An 18,869-nucleotide genomic window follows, 5' to 3' on the forward strand; every position below is an offset into this window, starting at 1 on the left:
TAGTTTTACATGGTTTGATTTATAACCATGAATTACTGTGGCTCTGTGGGCTAAGAAAAGCAATAGATGTATCATGCAATTGCTTTTTATGTTCAGCCATTTGTAATGTCAGCTTTGATGGAAAGACTGCAGAACACTCTAGAAGTGAGGTATATCTGTGGTTTTCCATATGTTCAGAGAAAAATGATAATTCAGGAATACACTCGGATAGCAGAAAATCTGGGGAAGTTAACAGCTGGCATAAATGTCACTGGTTCATTTCACAGAGCTAAGCCGATTGCGCAAATTGCTACGTCTCAATTCTGTTTTTGCCGCCTCACAATTGCAGACAATCAAATAAATCAAACATAGAGTTACAGCAATGACAGGTTATCTTTCACTCCATATTATCAAAGATAATGCTATTGTGTTACCATAATGCAGTGCAAACTATCATTCTGGGCTGTTACGGATAAAACTTGCCAAATAATAGTTTATCATATATATCATGTGCATACTGTATAAGACAGAACAATTCTGGTGTTTTTTTCAGGTGTAACATGATCGCATTTGCTACTTTTCTAACATAATGTTTTCCCATAATAGTTTCAATACAAAGGTATGTGCCTACAAATCTTTTATTGCAGTCCCATACTATGATGCACTATGTCATGTTGGGGGGGGGGTGTTTGGAGATCCCTGAGCAAAAAATATACCTCAAAGTAGCTGTATCAGGTTGACTCAAGAATGTCCTAAAGGAACCAAAATTTGGTAATAAAATTTATCTCCCATAAATTTGTGAGTATTTTTGGGTTTCAGGGAGACCAGGAGCAGGAAGACAGAGAGAGAGGAAGCTAGCCATGGCAAAAAGTAGGATGGCAACACATGGCCCCATTACATTTTAAAGTGCCATTATCTGTTGTGGGAAGACCTGGCCTCTGAGCACTGAAAAATAGTTGAAATGACCAACAGATAACCATGCGGTAGATCTGGCCTCGGAAGGCCAGACCTACCAGCCATTATTTCCTATGGGCCTCCATAAGCCAGGTCTACCCCCATGCCCATTTAAAGTTTAAAAAGAAAGGAAGGATGGAACTGGCCCCAGATTTACCTGGCTGGAGGTGGCCTCACTGGCCATGTTGCAGGCATGCTTCCTGCTTACAGTCTCCATTGACAACATCAGAAGCAGCAGAGCTTGCCACAACAGTTGGAAATCCAGGTCCTGGATTCCCACTAGGGTTGGCTGCCCATGCAGGAATCTCCACAGGCCAGTAACCTCCCTCCTGATTCCTGTTTCTGTCCTCTTAGACTACATTTTCCAGGAAGCAGTGCTTCTGACTCTGTTGTTTATAGCAAGAACACCATATCAAGTGGCATCCATGTGAATGTCTTCAGTGTTTGTGCTGATATCTGAAAGTGCTTTCATTTTAATTTTGTACCCAATAATTAGTACTCTGAAATACCCATGGCCAAGAATATGGATACTAATGTGCAAGTGATCATTCATCTTGTGTACAGTTGTGAGAATAACAGTTCTTGTGTGCACAGCAAGCACAAAATGAATACCTACGCACTGAACAGGTCATTTTTTCACTCTAAAGAGAAACTTTGGTAAACATTGAATAGAGTTATTTCATAGTCATTCACTGTCCAATGAGTTGCTATGATAGCACAATTTCTAACAACCTGTGGAGCCAGTCCTTATCCAAAGTACATAAAGCTCTGACCCATATAGAACTCTACAAGACTTCAAGGGTTTACTTTCTAAAACAAGAAGTGCCAGGAACAAATTGTCTTTAAATTCACACTGTTAGTGAAAAAGCTGTTCTTATTTGTTTATTGCTTTATTTCTTTCTAGAAAAGTTTTATCTTTCCTCTCCAGGGACCTGTCCAAGATCACTTACAAAATACAAAATATTAAAAACAAAGCATTAAAAGATATTAATTAAAATCCAGAATTAAAAAAAACACCTATCATAAAAACATAGACCATAAAACAGGTAACTGGCAGCTTGAAATAACCATTTCCAGGCTGGAAAAATGTTAAAAATCACCCCCTTAATTAAAAGCCTGAGTGAACAGAAACATTTTGGCCTGGCACCTGAAAGAAAGCGAAATAGGCACCACGTGAGCCTGAACAGGAAGGGTAGTCCACAAGCAAGTTGCCACTACTGGAAAAGTCCTGTCTCTGGTTGCCATCTGCCTCACCCCTGAAGGTTGGGGTTACATAGAGCAGAGCATGTAAGACAGACTTTAACTGGTTGGCTGGACAATATGGTAGGAAGTGATTCTTTAAAGGCCTGCAGCCTTTGAAGGCTTTAAAGGAAAGAACCAGCATTTTAAACTGTGCCCAGAAACAAATAGGCAGCCAGTTCAGATTTTTCAGCACTGGGGTGATACAGTCCCTGTATCCCACCTTTGTCAATAGCTTGGCTGCTGCATTTTGGTTGTGCTGAAGTTTCTGGACCATTTTCAAAGGCAGCCCCACATAAAGTCCATTACAGTGATCTGGATCACTGTAATCAGAGCTTGGATCAACATCGGCCAATTGGTGTGGAAAAGTAGGAAGCTACTATGCAGTAAATATACTTGGACATGCTTAGTTGCATTCTTGCATTCACATTTGCACCTCGTATTCCAGGACTGAGTTCTGTAATGTATGTCAGTTAAAACATTTAACTCTGCCTTGAAGGATACTTCCCTTTTCAAAGTCAGAAGGTCAGTTCTGGACAAATAAATAGGCTTTGAAGTGTAATACAAATTGTTTGAATGTTACATCATCATATAAATATTTGTGAGTAAATGTTAACTCCTAAAGGAAATCAACCCTGATAGTTCCTTGGAAGGCCAGATACTGAAGCTGAAGCTCAAATACTTTGGCCACCAAATGAGAAGGAAGCACTCACTGGAGAAGACCCTGATGCTTTGAAAGATTGAAGGTAAAAGAAGAAGGGGACGGCAAAGGATGAGATAGTTAGACAGTGTTATCGATGCAACGAACATGAAGTTGATCAAGCTGCAGAGGACAAGAGGGCCTGGCATGATGTGGTCCATGGGGTTGTGAAGAGTCGGACACGGCTGTGCGACTGAACAACAAATGTTGGTTAAGATCTCTTGCTATTTCCTTCCAGTAGGCGCTATAAATCATTACAAGCTTGGTCACTGAAAACCAGCAACCAACACTAACTAAACCTTGTTGAAGCCTCATATCAAGATTCTCCCAGTGAACATGGGTTTTCTTTATGCTTCAGCTATGGCCTATCTCACAGGGGCTGAGAAAAGTATACTGCAATAAAGATTAGGATTCCTAATGATACTTTAGTGCTTAAAAAAGAGAAAAGGTAGTTATTGATTCCCCCCCCCCTCGCTGATGAATTTTCTTAGGATCACCTTAGAAACTGACCTTTGCAATACATGTAACATCAGCTACCATGAATATCATGAAGGCTGTTTCTGACCTTCACTTTCAAAGAGTCTCCTACCAACCATCAGAAATACCATTTGAGAAGCCCATTGAATGTGCCCTGACATTTTCAAAAGACACGATTGCACTGACAAACAGAAAGCTTGGCTAGATGAAGAGTTCATTTATTTTAAGATCTTAATTGCCCACCATTTGGTTTAAATCATTGTTCTTTCTCCCGGTGGAAGGAATAGCTTGCCTTGCACATGTAGCAAGAAGGAAATTCAAAGTGATCAATACCAGAGTAAATTAGAGTGCTGCCCTTAATTGCAGTACAAGCAAATCATGCTTTCAGGAGCTCCGAATTATGTCAAAGCTGGATCCAATGGAACAGAGCACCAATTCTCAACCCTGTATTAGATGCTATATAAAGGATATAGAAATGCCACAAGACCAAAGGTCTGTTTGTTAGACATGAAAGACAGTTTCATAAAGGACTTGCAATGAATGAGAAAGAAAGAAGAAGTACTGGCTAAGTTTGCTGAGGATTCCAAATTATTCAGGATGGTGAAAACCAAGGTGGATAGCAAAGTACTCCAGGGTTATCTCTCTAAACTTTTTGAGTGTGCAATAATGTAACAAATGAAGTTGGATGTAGGCAAATGTAAGATGATGCACATTGGAACAAGAATATATGCTTTAAATATATGCCGATGGAATTTGAACTGGTTGAGACAGAGAGAGAGAGAGAGAGATTTTGCAGTTGTAATTTAAGATTGTTTACATGGAAGCCATCTGTACCATTGTTACTGATAATGCTACAGCACACTTTGCTACCAAACTTTGTCAAACTCTCTTGACTCATAATTATCTGAGATTTGGCAACATTCCCAAGGATGCTTGCTCAGCTCCTACCTACTAACACACCTCTCATGTATTTGAGATTTATGGATGAAAGTTGTTGATTCTACCATAACATCAACCGTTTCAACACATCATCAACTTGAGCATGGGCCAGTCCACACAACATGTACAATTTTCTGGAAACCACTGTACAATTCCATGATGGACACATAAGAACCACCCTGTACTGGAAACCTACCAACCACTACACTTATCTATACACTTCCAAACCACCACCTTGAGCACACTGCACAGTCCATTATCTACAGGCCACATTATCTACAGGCCACACCCATCAGGGGCCCGGTGGTGGACCTGCAAGGCCGGCGGGAGTGCGAGGAAGCCCCGCCAAGGCCCCCCCTGGCCCCAGGCAGGCAGGGGTGGGGAGAGGCGGGGAGGAAGCAACTTACCCTCCCTCTTCTCCTGCCTCCTCCTGGCTGAATGAGGGCTGGAAGCGGGGCGGCCAGAAGCAGGGGGTGGGGATTTGTCGTGTGCCCCCCCGCACCTCACCCGGGGGAACGGTGATCCCCCGCGATCCCCCCCCCGAATCGACCTCTGGATATTAGAAGACTTAAGGAGAGACAGTCACAGTCCAGAGAAGGACAGGAGAGTTTAGCAGAGGCATTCTGAACTGAATGAAGAGAAGTCAAGGTCAAATGGAAGTCTGTGGTAGTCAAAAAGGAAATATCAAAAAAATAGCCTGAGGTGGCAGTGTGGCTTCTTAAATTACATGGGAGAAAGTGGGATTTATTTTGAGTAAACATCCCTAGGCTGGACCGTAAGAATATGTGCTCAACTTGATATTCCAAAAGCCCTATGTTTTGTAGACTGAGATTTTTCTGAAATCTTTCTTCAGAGTCAACATATGTTAAACATGCAAATATTCCACTACAGTAAATCCAGTTATACAATAAGCAAGTGTAATGCACAGCATGGATAGTCTGAGAGCCCTTGACACCACAGCATTGTTGAAGATAAGAAGGTGTTGGCTTGATAAGCAGTTTGACAGGAGACTGAGGACTGGTTGATCCTCAAGTACACACATGGCTCTCAGGTTTCTAAAGACAGAAGCAGCTGGCAGAAGTAAACAAACATACCAGAGGTTAGCACCTCAGGCCTCTAGCAACTGTGACTTCCAAACAACATTCAAGAAAGCATCTTTAGAAACAAGTTCAGTACAGAGTGCAAACAAAACCTCCCTTCAGTCTCTTTGGTTTTATCTTCCTTTGAGCTATTGCAATTCAGGTTCTGTGACAAGGTCTGCATACTTTTTCAAGTTCATGTGTCTAGCCTCTAGATATTTTGTTAAACTTAACCAGGGCTTTCAAAACGCTTAGTAAATTTTGCATTACAATCCCTCAATCCACACATCCCTGAATTGTTATTCATTCATTCATTTCATTTTGTTCCTTTTACTTAATTCAGAGCAGTTTAAAACATTCCCCTCTCTTCTGTTTTCTCCTCATAACAGCCCTTTAAATTATGTTAGGATGGGAGTGTGTGACTGGCCCAGGGTCACCCAGTCACATGGCACAGTAGGTCCATGGCACAAGTAGGGATTCCAATCTGAGCATCCCAGATCTTAGTTCAACGTTCTAACCACTACTCCACCCTGTCTTTATCAGAGCTTACTGTACTAAAGTGAATAAAAAGTGACCCATGCAATAACATATTTTTAAAAGTCTGTTTGAACAAGAATTGCCGGTGAGGCTGAAAATATGTCGCTGGGATATGGGAAAGCCATAAAGGTTGTCATCTTAGCAATGGTGTAGGAACTTCCATCATTATAGGTGGCCTGAACCTCATTTCTATAAAGCTTGAAAGATAGAACATGAAGGTGATTTCTACAAAGTCACAGTGCAGTCTGTGATTGTCTGGTCATACCCCATTTATTTGGTAAGTCTAAAAGCCATTCTTAAGAAGAATGACAGACCAGACACCCTGGCAGCTCCAGCGAATCCTGTAACAGACAGTTTTGATTTAGAGAGTGCACCTCTTCTCCAAAGGGCGCCTGACAGCCTCAGGCTCAGCATCCTCCGCTTCAGCCTGTCACATCAACAGCTCCCGTGAACAAAACATTCTGATCTGCTTGTAGCCTGTTGTGCTGCCTTCAATATTTTATGTACTTTTTAATGTAAAGGAATACCACAACAGAAAAAATGGTTTCCACACAACTTCGGGGCATTTGGGGGGGGGGACACAGAATTCGTTTTGTATTGCTGCAATTAGTACAGCAATTTATGTATGAGAGGGGTGGAGTTCAGGGAAAAGAGGAAGGAAAGACTGGAAATATCTGACTGGAGAAAAGATCAATAATTGTAAACTCTGGTGCCAGGAAAAAGTGGGGGGAAGATTAATGGCTCCAGGTCCTTGCTTTGGTGAACGGACAAGTCAAATTACCATAGGTCAAATGATTAATATATTTTTAAAACAAGTGTAAGAGTTACCATAGAGAACTTACTGACTAACCTACAACAAAGATATGATATCATTATTAAATAAAACTAAGAAACAAATAAGAAAAATCCTACGGAACGTTGCTTTTCTCTGAGTCTGCTAATTTTTTCTAGACATGCTACACAGACTAAACAAGTCACTCATCAAGACTTTCTTAAGAGTCAAACAGCCAGATTTGGGCAAATATGTATTGACCATCAAGGATAAAGTTAAAAGGTTTCCCTTGCTCAAAAGCCGTCGAATCTGACTCTGCGGGTGGTGCTCATCTCCATTTCCAAGCCGAAGAGCCAGCGCTGTCCAAAGACTTCTCCGTGGTCATGTGGCCAGCATGACTAAATGCTGAGGCGCACAGACCATAAAATATAAATAGATACAAACAATGCTCAGGAGGGAGGGGGAAGGCTTGGCCAGCCGGCCGGCCTCGCCGCCGCTGCTGGGGAGGGAGGGTGACGCTTGGTGGGCTGGAATACTCCCCCCCTGCGAGTATCGCTTCGGAGCCAGGGGGGAGACCGGCGAGGCCCGGGAGCTCCAAGCCACTCGGGCCTCGCCCCCTGAGCCGGGGTGGTGGTGGTGGAGGGAGGTGGTGGAGACATGGGGGGAATGGGCGGGATGGGGGGGAAGCCTACCTGCTGCTGCTGCTTCCTCCTCTGCCTGCTCAGCGTGGAGCTCCCACGCTCCCCCTGTGACTGTATTTCCTCATGGGTTAAGCATGTATGACCCTAATAGCATGATTAGGCTGGGAATTTATATGTGCAACTCCCCATCGAGTTGGGAATCTGTGCAGTGACAGCACTGACATTAAATTAATGTTAACTACTTTAGGGATACAAAATGAAATCAGTAACAAACTTTCACACGATGAAAATTCTGAATATTTACTAATGGGAACCTTAAATTGTGTTAAGGATTAGGGTTGTAGGTACAGGAAATATGACACTTTGACCAAGTCCATGATATAGATACCAAACTGTTTTCTTGAAATGGGTTCTCTGACGTTTGCTTCCCTGTCAAACCTCTGGATCAGTGGATCATGTATTCATTCATTGCAATTATTTGGAAATTATTAAGAAAGACATCTCTCAATTTATAATTGCTGATTCAGCCCTCTTGCTCAATATAATGCCTCAAGATCATCACCTTGTCTACCTTTCTGTAGCAGTGCTATTTGCCATCCGTAACACATATCTCCTTAACCTTCTCATACCCTTCTTTTTATGTTCACATAATTTTGAGTTTCACTCAGCAAGAAGTCCATTTAGTAGTATTTTCTCAAAAAAACATATTTTTAAATAGCTTTTCTACAGAGGGAGTCAGCATTTGAAGTGTGCCGCATATGAGCTATGCTGGGCGGTTGCTTTTACTTAAAAGCTTGCTTTATGGATTCTCTAATTGATGGTTGATGACATTCAACACCACTATATTATCTTAAAATCATTTAAAGTCTTCATTAAGGTTCATTGTGCTTCGAGTTATAAATGAAATCTAGGGACTGTCGTGATTAAAGTGTCCTACTTAATCAGCCCAGCTCTGTTTACCATTTCTCATTTAGAGTTTGATTTGTCTGTGGTTAGTCATGAAGCCTGAAAAGTGTCAATTTAACTAGAGCTAGCCTTAGGCATTATGGCACTACAGGCAAAATATCAAATAATGTTGTTACACCATTCTGCAGACTACAGGCTTATTCAGCCTGGCCAGTGTCATAGTGACATTTTTGTCATAAAGATTCATTTGATATAATGGGCATTTCACCTCCATTTATACCACCTTTTTACTACTAGAAGGTACTTAAGTTTAATTTGCATAACTAATTCTAATCCCAATTAACTTTTAAATTTTATTTTCCCATGTTGCATATCTTTGGTTCCAGATTACCAGTTTCCACTGATGATTATCAATGTCTGGCCTCTTACTTTTGCTTCCTATTCCTGCCCTGTTCACTTAGGTTTGTGCTGGATCCAGCCAACTTTTCCATTGTCTCTCCCAATTCCCCTCCTTACTATTCCATCCCACTGTTAGAAAACTATCTAGTCATGGTTTATACCTTTTAGAGACTGAGGGCCCAAACTGCAACCCAAAACCCACTTATGTATCGCAAAGTGCCAACACAGCAATTTAATCTGAATACTGAGGTTTTAGTTTAGAAAAAACAACTTAAACATTAACACCTTTTGTCTTAAAAGAAAAACACAATAACAGAGCTTTCCATGATACAAACACTATCTGTTTTTGCTTTTTTTGCTATACTCATTTCAAAACTTGAAGTCTACAAAAACACAAAATTTAAAAAATATATGAAGCACCCAATACAAATCTATCCCTATAGCAAAAATATAGCTAACACTAAAGAAATGGATATTCCCTGATTTAACAGCTTTTGGCCTGCTCTGAGAAAGGCATCTGAGTACATTTCTTACCTTTGATTCATCTCCACTGTACATGCGTTGGACCTACTTTTTGGAGAATGTGCATAAATAGAATGAAGTGGAGGTGTAGCGCACATTTCCCATACACAGGAGGCGTGCAGACCTCGATCATCCATAAAAGCTCTAATTTTCCCGTTAGCAGGAGCCCAGGTTGGTTCCTATAGACAGCAGCCAATACAAAGTTCCCCCTGACAATCCGAGATCACTGCTACTCACAAGGAATATTCCTTATCTTCCAACCCCAAAAGAGGGCATTTTCATCTGTGTTTTAAGAGCTCAAAAGAGGAGAGCCATCTCCGCACCATGCAGAGAGACACATTTACAGAGAAAGCCCTGGCCCTATTCTCATAAGAACATAAGATCAGGCCATTGGCCCATCCAGTCCAACACTCTGTCACACAGTGGCCAAAACACCAGGAGGGCCACCAGTGGGGCCAGTACTCCAGAAGCCCTCCCACTGTTTCTCCCCCAAGCACCAAGAAGACAAAGCATCACATAAGAACATCAGGCATGCAGACCTCAATCATCCATACAAGCTCTCATTTTCCCATTAGCAGGAGCCCAGGTTGGTTCCTATGGACAGCAGCCAATACAAAGTTCCCCCTGACAATCCCAGATCACTGCTACTCACAAGGAATACTCCCACTGTTGCCCCCCCCCAAGCACCAAGAATACAGAGCATCACTTGTCCCAGACATAAGAACATAAGAGAAGCCAATAGCTCAAGCCTTTATTCAGTATCCACACTGTGCACAGAAACAGAACTGGGACCAAATAATGTGTGTTAACCAGAACATTCAGGAACTGAAAACACTTGCAGAGAGCCAAGAATCTGTAGCTACTGCTTGAAGAAGTTTGGGCAATTTGTCCCCAAAGGAATTCAAATCCAATCCTCAAACCTAAAGCAAGCTAAAAATGTTTCTTATGCATTGCCAAGTATGTAGTCCTTCTGAAGCAGTTGCTCTATTACTGCAAACAGACACACACACTCCAATACCAAGACTGTTGTTATTTCTATTGTGACATCACCAAACATTGTGGACCAATTTAAATTTGACAAACACCTCTATCTCAAGGATGTACAATCAAGTGCTAAGCTCACCGTCCTTCCATCTATCCTTAAAGGACAGCATCCCGAAAGCTCCACAGCCTCCCCTTGACAATCCAGAAAGCCAGTGCAGCCTAATGGTTAGTGCTAGATTAGAACCTGTGAAACTACACGACAAAGTTTACTAGGTGACCCTTGGAACAGTCTCCTCTATCAGCCTCACCTACCACACAGGACTGTTGTGAAAAGAAGGAACAGGTTTATCACCGAGAGCTCCTTGGAGAAAGGATGAGATCAAAAGAAAGCGTTTTGAGCCAACCTACCAAAAAAACCCCAAGCAAAACAAATGCCCATCTTCTGGTGCACCTGTTCACTGAAGCAAGAATTGCAAACTCTTCAAGAGACAGAAGCATGGGTGACTTGGCTACTGAGGAATAGAGTTTCTTTTTCACATTTTACGAGAGTATGGTCATTCCACAGCAAGACCCATGCAATTCCTCTTACAGCCACCAACCAAAAATGCGTGCAAGTTCTTTGGCAAAAGTTTGCACACTTGGGGTCGTGCCGTTTTTGTGGGCATGGCACGAATTTCGCTCTTTCTTTAGTTTGCAGGTTTGCAACGTACGGGCAGAGAAAGGCTGCGGGCGGGGGGGGGCTCTGATGGTTTCCAGAGGTCTTTCTCTGCCCGTGTGCCTCAGCACACATGGGCAGAGAAAGGCTGTGGGCGGGGGGGGGGGCACTCCGTAGATCTTTGCTGGGGTCATAGGTTCGCCACCGCTGGTTTATACTCTTCTATAATCTGTACAATAATTACAACAATACGTAGTATGCTTATCCAGTTAGATATTTACTGGGTGCCTTTAAAAATTACTTTTAAAAAAAACTTGAAACATTTATTTTGCTGTAGGAGGACAGGATAATAAGCCATAAGGGTCAGTCAGTCTGTAAAGGGACAACAAATCAGCCCTTTGTACAGCCAGCTTTTGCAGGAAGCAGGGGAAAAAACCCAATTCTTCTTGAGCTCATTTCAGAACATCTCTCTCAAAAGGAGTGAGTGTAGAGTTGCGCTGGCCTCCCCATTCATGTTGTGTGCACATGTAAGCAGTGACAAGTAATGCATAATGCAAATATTTACTATATTTGTTAAGCACAATTTCAGTATGTATTAGAAATTATATTACAGAACTAGCTTCTTCGGCTGGCCATCTATTTTCCTGAAAGACACACCTTTGTTCCTTCAGAACATGGTACTTCTAAGAAATGCAAGGGATCTAAATAAATAAATACGCTTGTGAGCAACCCAAGCTGCCCTTCAAACTATCAGCTCCCTGCTCATGAACAGAACATGATCTAAACTAGCAGGTTCTCAAACATGCCTAGGAAAACAACAAAACCAAATCTGTGGGAGCTTTCACACATGCTGAATAACATAGTTTCAATCCACGTCAACAACTGTTTGCAACTGGATTTTGCCATTTCACACAGTAAAATTCAGTTTAAAGTGCATTATTTTGCTGTAGGAGGACAGATGTTTTTAGTGTGTTAAGTGTGTGTTATTTAGTGTGTGAAAGTGTGTTATTTAGTGTGTGTGAAAGTGTCCTGTATTTAGTGAATATGTGGAGACTGGGTAGCTATTGTAAAGTAAAAAGGTAAAGGTTCCCTTGCTTGAAAGCCAGTCGAGTCCGACTCTAGGGCTGTGGTGCTCATCTCCGTTTCAAAGCCGAAGAGCCAGCGCTGTCCGAAGATGTTTCCATGGTCATGTGGCCAGCATGACTAAACACCAAAGCGCATGGAACACTGTTACCTTCCCACCGAAGTGGTACCTATTTATCTACTTGCAATTTCTTGCTTTCGAACTGCTAGGTTGGCAGGAGCTGGAACTAGAGACTGCTGAACTACTGACCTTCCACAGCCTGCAGTTCAGTGTCTTAACCACTTGAGCAGGTATTTAATCCTGAAGTTAGGTCACTTGTACTATGCATTTCACTCATTTCAGAAAGAAAGAAAAATGTTTTTGTGTAGTTTATAATTGTTTTTATGGTGTCTCCATGATTATCCCAAGCACATCTCACCAAAAATAAATAATACTCCCATGTGCCTATTGTTGTCAATAAAACTTTTATCATTATTTAAACACATCCACAAAAATCTAGCAAAGGGAACCTTCTAATGGCCTTTAAGATGTGTTGTAAAGAATCCAGAAACAACATTTATGTCCCTGTTGACACCCTGACATGAAGAGAGCATGGGGGGGCTCTGGGCTTTTTTATCAAGTATTTGGAAGAAGACATGAAATCATTTCTTACAAAGTTTGCTGCTGACATATTTCATAAACGTATGTCTCCTCCGATTTGCCAGGCTTTCTTGTCAGAAATCTGTCACAGTGCACATCATTCTGTTTCTTTTTATCCGCTTACCTCAGTTCCTTCCCAGTAGTAGGTTACTTGCTAGGGCTTATCTGACTACCTGACATACAGTGCAATCCTAAGTAGAGTCCATTCTGAGTCCATTGAAGCCAGTGGGTTTAGATGGGTATAACTCTGTTTAGGAATGCACTTTTAAGTCAGTAAGGTCATCTTTCCCCCTATACAACAGTGGGAATGCTTTTAAAGTCCTGCACTGAACCATTTCATCTGCTTTAGCCAGTAGGGTTTTTTTTTAATGCTACCCCTTTCTTCTTGCCACAATGACCGTATGGTTTCATTTGAAAAGTTCCATGGACAGCATAACTATATTTGGCATGGATATTTAGGACTGCAAGAAAAATCAATCCATGTGTTTGAGTTGCTTGAAGCGCAAGCTCTTCATGTTAAAAAAAATTGGGGGCTTCCGGTTTTGGCTATTTGTTGGATGGGTGCACTCCATTGTGCTCCAATGTGAGCAACCCGTAATCGTGGCAGACAGGAGGGGTCTCAGACATTTCCGAGCCCCCTGGGGTGCTGGGGGGTGCCTCTTCAAAGGTGATGGTCAAGGAATTGAGCCCCCCCTTTACCCCGATAGGTCCCACTGCCGTGAGACTATCATGGAGTTTAGAAGCGCACGCTGGACGAGGCAAGCAAGTGATCTTGCAATTCAGAGTCCTTCCTATGTCAGAAGAAAATCGTTGGAATAAACTGTGAGTTTAAGCCAAACCCTGATGAGCTAACCAAGCGCCAAAGCGGACAACTGATCACAAGCCCCAAATTGTCATTGAGGGAGGGGAGGAACGGGGGAGGGGCCCCCTTGAAAAGAAAAGCATTTTTAAAGTGATAGCTTGGAGACAAGAGAAGGTTCTAACTGTATAAGCTACGACATAGCCAAATGGGGTGCAAAGTAGTTCAAAGCAGAATAAAATAGACAGATTTACAGATTACTCAGATGGACTTTTTCTTGTGTAAACAATGTTGACAGAGGGGACAAAATGGCCAAAAATATAAGATCTTCTCCAAGAAATGCCGGAAGCAGTCACTGACTTCCCAAACATGATGGCCACAGCGTTGCGCCGTCTGCTGGACCAGATGACTAATATCAGTAATAAACTAGACTGTCTCCAGAAACAAATGATGGATATAGTGAAGAAGACAGATGAAACTAATAAAGCATTGAAAAAAGTTTATGATAAGGCAAACGCTATTAAGCAGCAATTGGAGATAGTGGAGAAAGAACGGATCTCTGATAAAGAGCAATTATTACAGCTACAAATGGAGAAATCACTACACGTCCTACGATTCCAGTGTATCCCAGAACAACAAGGGGAGAATTTTAAAAAATTATTGAGCGAAGCACTGGCACCAATGACAGATTTAAAATCGGATTCAGCACAAAGCGATATGGATATGGTTTATCGAACCTATCCAGATTTTATCAAGAAAAATAAACTGCCTGGTGAAATATTTGTTAAATTCTCCAAAAGATCAACCAGATATGCAATTTTAAAAGCAGCAAATGGAAAATCACTGAAAATCAAAGGCGAAGAGGTGACAATCTTAAAAGACATTCCATTTGAAATACGCAAGAAGAGATGACAATATAAAATTTTAACTTCTTTACTACACAAGAACTCCACTTCCTTCAGATGGATATTCCCAGAAGAACTTATCTTCAACTACAATGGAAAGAAAGAAAAGATTGACTCTGCCAAAAAAGCAAAATTGTTCCTGGACCAACAACAATCATCATCTAAAGTCAAAGAGAAAGCAGAGGACAATGCACAAGCAGGAGAAAAGAGTGATCATGACTCAGAAGCCAGTGAAAGTATTTTTGGCAGTTTTACAGAATAGTCTGATTCTGAAAAAGGAGTAGCAGCTCCTAAAACTCTTGAAGTCCAACTGAGATTTGATAAAGCTACGCACAGGAAATAATGATTGTAATGAATCTGAAAGTCTTTTTGTGTTTTAAGATACTATAACGTACCCAATAAGGCTAAATGGGCTTGACTTAGCCTTAGTGATATAAGATACTCAGTATTATTCTATTATATGCTTTATTCTAATAATAGTAGGAAGGACTAATAGGTAACTTATATGTAACATGATCCCTGCTATATCTCTTGTTTTATTAGTATTAGTATCTCCTATGTCCCTTCCCTATCTAGTTTGTAGTAAAAAAAGCAATAAAAAATTACACAAAAAATCTGCAACTTTTTCATTAATCTGACATGAAGATTGGTGGCTGAGTATAACGTGCTAGTAATTTTTTGATGATGTAAATGTTCCTTGGTGTCGTTATTGTTTGGATCACCATGATCGCATTGCTTTCTGCCATAAAACTCCCATCCAGGAATAAAAAAGATTGCACTAATTCAGTTCTTTAGGTGTCAAGACACAAAAGGAATAGACAATGCTGGGTAGTGTCCATGCAAGGCCAGTTTAAACCTTGAGGAGCTGGATGGTGAGTAGGGAGTTTTATTGAAATCAGGGTGGCCAGATAGTCTTTCTTGACATCAGAATTCAACAAAGTGAACGTGGTCTTTGGTCCGTTGTTTTTTTTTTAACTTACATGAAATGGAATAAGATGCATCTTACTTTTTTCTTGCTATAGTCCAATTATCCAGGCCTAAAGTCCTCTTCATTCTGTCCACAGGCTGGGCCAGATTACAACATGCAGATGCCCTAAACTATGCCAAGTTCAACAGGTCTCATAGCATTACCAAAACAATGTAAACTTGAAATCTAGATATATATATATATATTTTAGTCAGCTAGTGCATAAATCCATCTTTGTCCACGGGAATCAAGTAGTTTCCACTGAGGAAACCCCAAATTCAAACAAGCAAGATAATGGCAGCAACAGTGGACAATTAATTTAGACATCCAGTTGTTTATTTAATGCTGAGAAGGTGATATGATACTGGGTCAGTGCAACTTTTTATAAGGGAGGGAGGTGTCCTTGATCTCTCCTCAGCTATTTTTTTTTGTCATTGTCAGGCTACCCACCATGTTTGTGTATTTATTTATTTTTTTATTTAAAACATTTATTTGCCACCTTTCTACCTTGCAGAACTAAAAGTGGCTTACAATATAAATAAAACAACAGTTATAAAACACATAAAAGATGACAGTTTAAAATCTTAGTTAGGACTGACAATATGTAACAACTACATTAGTTCTAAATAAAGCTGTTCCCAGCTGCCTCCTGAAGATCAAAAGTGAGAGGGCCGGGCAAAGAGCTTCTTTAATTGGTGGGACAGTCAGGAGAACCTCTCTCAGTGATCTTAATTCCCACAGAGGAATGGGAAAAGATGGCCCTTCAGTTACTGAGGTGCCAATCATTTAGGACTTTAAAGGATAAAACCAATACCTTGAATTGGGCTCAGGAGTAGATTGGTGGCCAGTGTAATTGCTGTAGTACTGGGGCACATGCTCACACTTCTTGTTTTCCAGACCTGCCTCAGTCTTTATTCTACCAAATCAAAAGTAAGCAGTGTGGCACATAGATGCAAATAAAATATCAGAATGTTCATCTTAGTCCAGGAGGATGGACTCAGAAAAAGGATGAGCAGGGAAGAAGAAAGGCATTAAAAAAGTAGGCCTTCATCTCCCTACATCATTTTTTTGTGCACATTTGCAACAAGATGTTTGACATACAAGAGGGAGTTCAATCCCATCACTCTGTCCACTCTTCCTTCCCTTCGTCCCTTTGGTCCTTACAAATTTCTCTCTTCTCCATCTTGGGAGAATATGGCTGCCACACAAGGTGGTCTTAGACTGCCCTTGCTGGACAGCTCATGAGCTCATACATTCTTTGCTTCCAGACAATAGAGAAGAAGGGTGATACAATAGAGAAGAAGGGTGATTCCACACTAGACCTTAAATCCTGGTTCAACCCTGGCCCTGAACTCACCCTCTACACTACACGTGAGTTCACCCCTGTAATTATCTTGAGGTATTTTTTGTTTCCGTGTTACATTGTGGTCACCCCAGTTTCGCCCCACACTTGTCCCAGGATAAACGGATGCTGTTATAACCAGGGATAAATACAAGGTATTGTGTCGCGAGTTGAACTCTGATAAAACCAGGGATGAAATCCAAGTGTGGAAAGGACCAAAGACAGTCCTGTTGGTGCCCACTTTATGCCTTACGAGAGATGCTCTTAACTTGTGCTGTGTGTTTTTTCTTTTTCTTTAAGGAGGTTCTGGATTGGTTTGCTCTATTTTTCAATTTGTTAAAGCAGAAGTAAGACATGAGGTAAGAGGAAAGTCAAAATTTCTTTAATGAGAGCTAGTCCAAGAATCATCATCTCCACCTCTTACAGCTCAAGGGTTTTGTGAGCAACAAATACATTCCTGGAGATCTCCTGTTGTTTGTTTAGGCGTACAAAGTTTTATAAAGATGTACTGGAAAAGAACCAAAGTTTTATCCTGCAATCTCAACAAGACCTTACCAGTCTCTCGAGTTTGGCACGACAGGATGGCTCTGACATTGCTTATTTACACCCTGAGATACTAAGTCTTTAAGTAAAAAATATATTTATATACTATTGAGGGATCAGAGGGATGCCACGATTACAACATATTTCATGGGGTGAATGATAGAATGAAATTACCCCTAATGCTTTTTGACATAATTGTTAGCAGATTTGGTGGGGTGCTCTTTTCCCCTTTTCTTTTTTGTACTAAGCTCTGTTTGCTCCCGCAGAGAAAAACGTATCAGCCTGTGTCTCACAAAGCAGATTACTGTTACAATCATATTTTGAGGCCAAATGCACAAGTAGATCAGGCATCTGGGAGAACTGTGTATCTCTGGGACGCACATGTGGGTTTGTAGGAGGCAGAGGAAGACTATTTTTATTACTGAGCCACTGCCAGGATTCTTCACCATAACTTTCAAACATTAGAGTCCATTTAAGATCCCCCACTCCCTTTTACATGGAAAGAAAAAAGTCTTTGAAATTAATTAGTTAGTTTATAATTATTGTGGAATAAATCCATTCTTCTTGGAGATAATACTAATCCTTCCAGTCAGAATCCAACACAGATCCAAGCAAGCTTAAAAACAATGGGGAAAGACACCTTTTCAGGGAGAAACTGCACTGAAAAGGAAATCTTAAACATTCCTCTTTCTCCTGTCTCTTCTCCAATGCAAATCACCACTTCCAGAGGGCATTTTGCAAGACAGAAAAGATTGCTGTACCTTCATTACACAGCTTCATTATGCAGCAGCAATGTAATGCATAAATTACCCCCTAAATAGAAAGACTTCCATCTAGCATCCTTAAGCTTTTTAAGTCCAGTCTGGGAAAATGAATACATAACATCAGTCAGGTAAAAACCAGGGCCCCTCCCTTCTTTCAACAAGGAAAATGTTCTCTGAGTCCTTGCCCGCTCCATTCAACACCTCTACAAATCGTTAGCCACCAGTTTTTACCCAAGATCATTTAATGGTTGCATTATATCCCGAAGTCCTGGTGCTCCTGCAGTGGAGCTATTTGATGCATTTGTGGGTTTTCTGTTTTGTTGGGGGTTTTAATTTGTTTATTTTACCTGATTTTTTGCCACATGACACTCACATGACACTGATTACCTGTAATTCTTGTCATAACAGCATATTTGATTTCTTGGGCTGAGACTTCTGGCACTTGCCCTGTGGCACTTGTTTCCTCATTCCATCAGTTATGTAATCACTACAGCCTTTACTCACCCTTACAATTACCTCTGGTTAATCCTTAAAGCTTTCTTAAGTTGACAAATCTCTGTTCCTGGATGTCCACACAACTCTAAGATCCACTGTGGCCCAAATGATATCTCTGTTTACCAAATTGCCCAGTCAACCCATCATTAGGAGTCCATTCCTCTATGCTGATATAAATTTCCTATACAACTTTGGCATAGGATGTGAACCAGCCTTTCAAATATGCGTACAGACATATGGAATCATACACACACACACACACACACACATGGCTGTGAGAGTTGGACTATAAGGAAGACCGAGCATGGTGCTGGAGAAGACTCTTGGGAGTCCCTTGGACTGCAAGAAGATCAAATCAGTCAATCCTAAAATAAATCAACCCTGACTGTTCCCTGGAAGGCCAGATAATGTAACTGAAGCTCAAATATTTGGCCACCAAATGAGAAGGGAGCACTCACTGGAGAAGACCCTGATGCTGGGAAAGATTGAAGGTCAAAGAAGACGGGGACAGCAAAGGATGAGATGGTTAGACAGTGTCATAGATGCAA

The sequence above is a fragment of the Gekko japonicus genome, unplaced genomic scaffold, assembly GCF_001447785.1.
Source record: "Gekko japonicus isolate JY-2015 unplaced genomic scaffold, Gekko_japonicus_V1.1 scaffold132, whole genome shotgun sequence".
Classification (NCBI taxonomy): Eukaryota; Metazoa; Chordata; class Lepidosauria; order Squamata; family Gekkonidae; genus Gekko; species Gekko japonicus.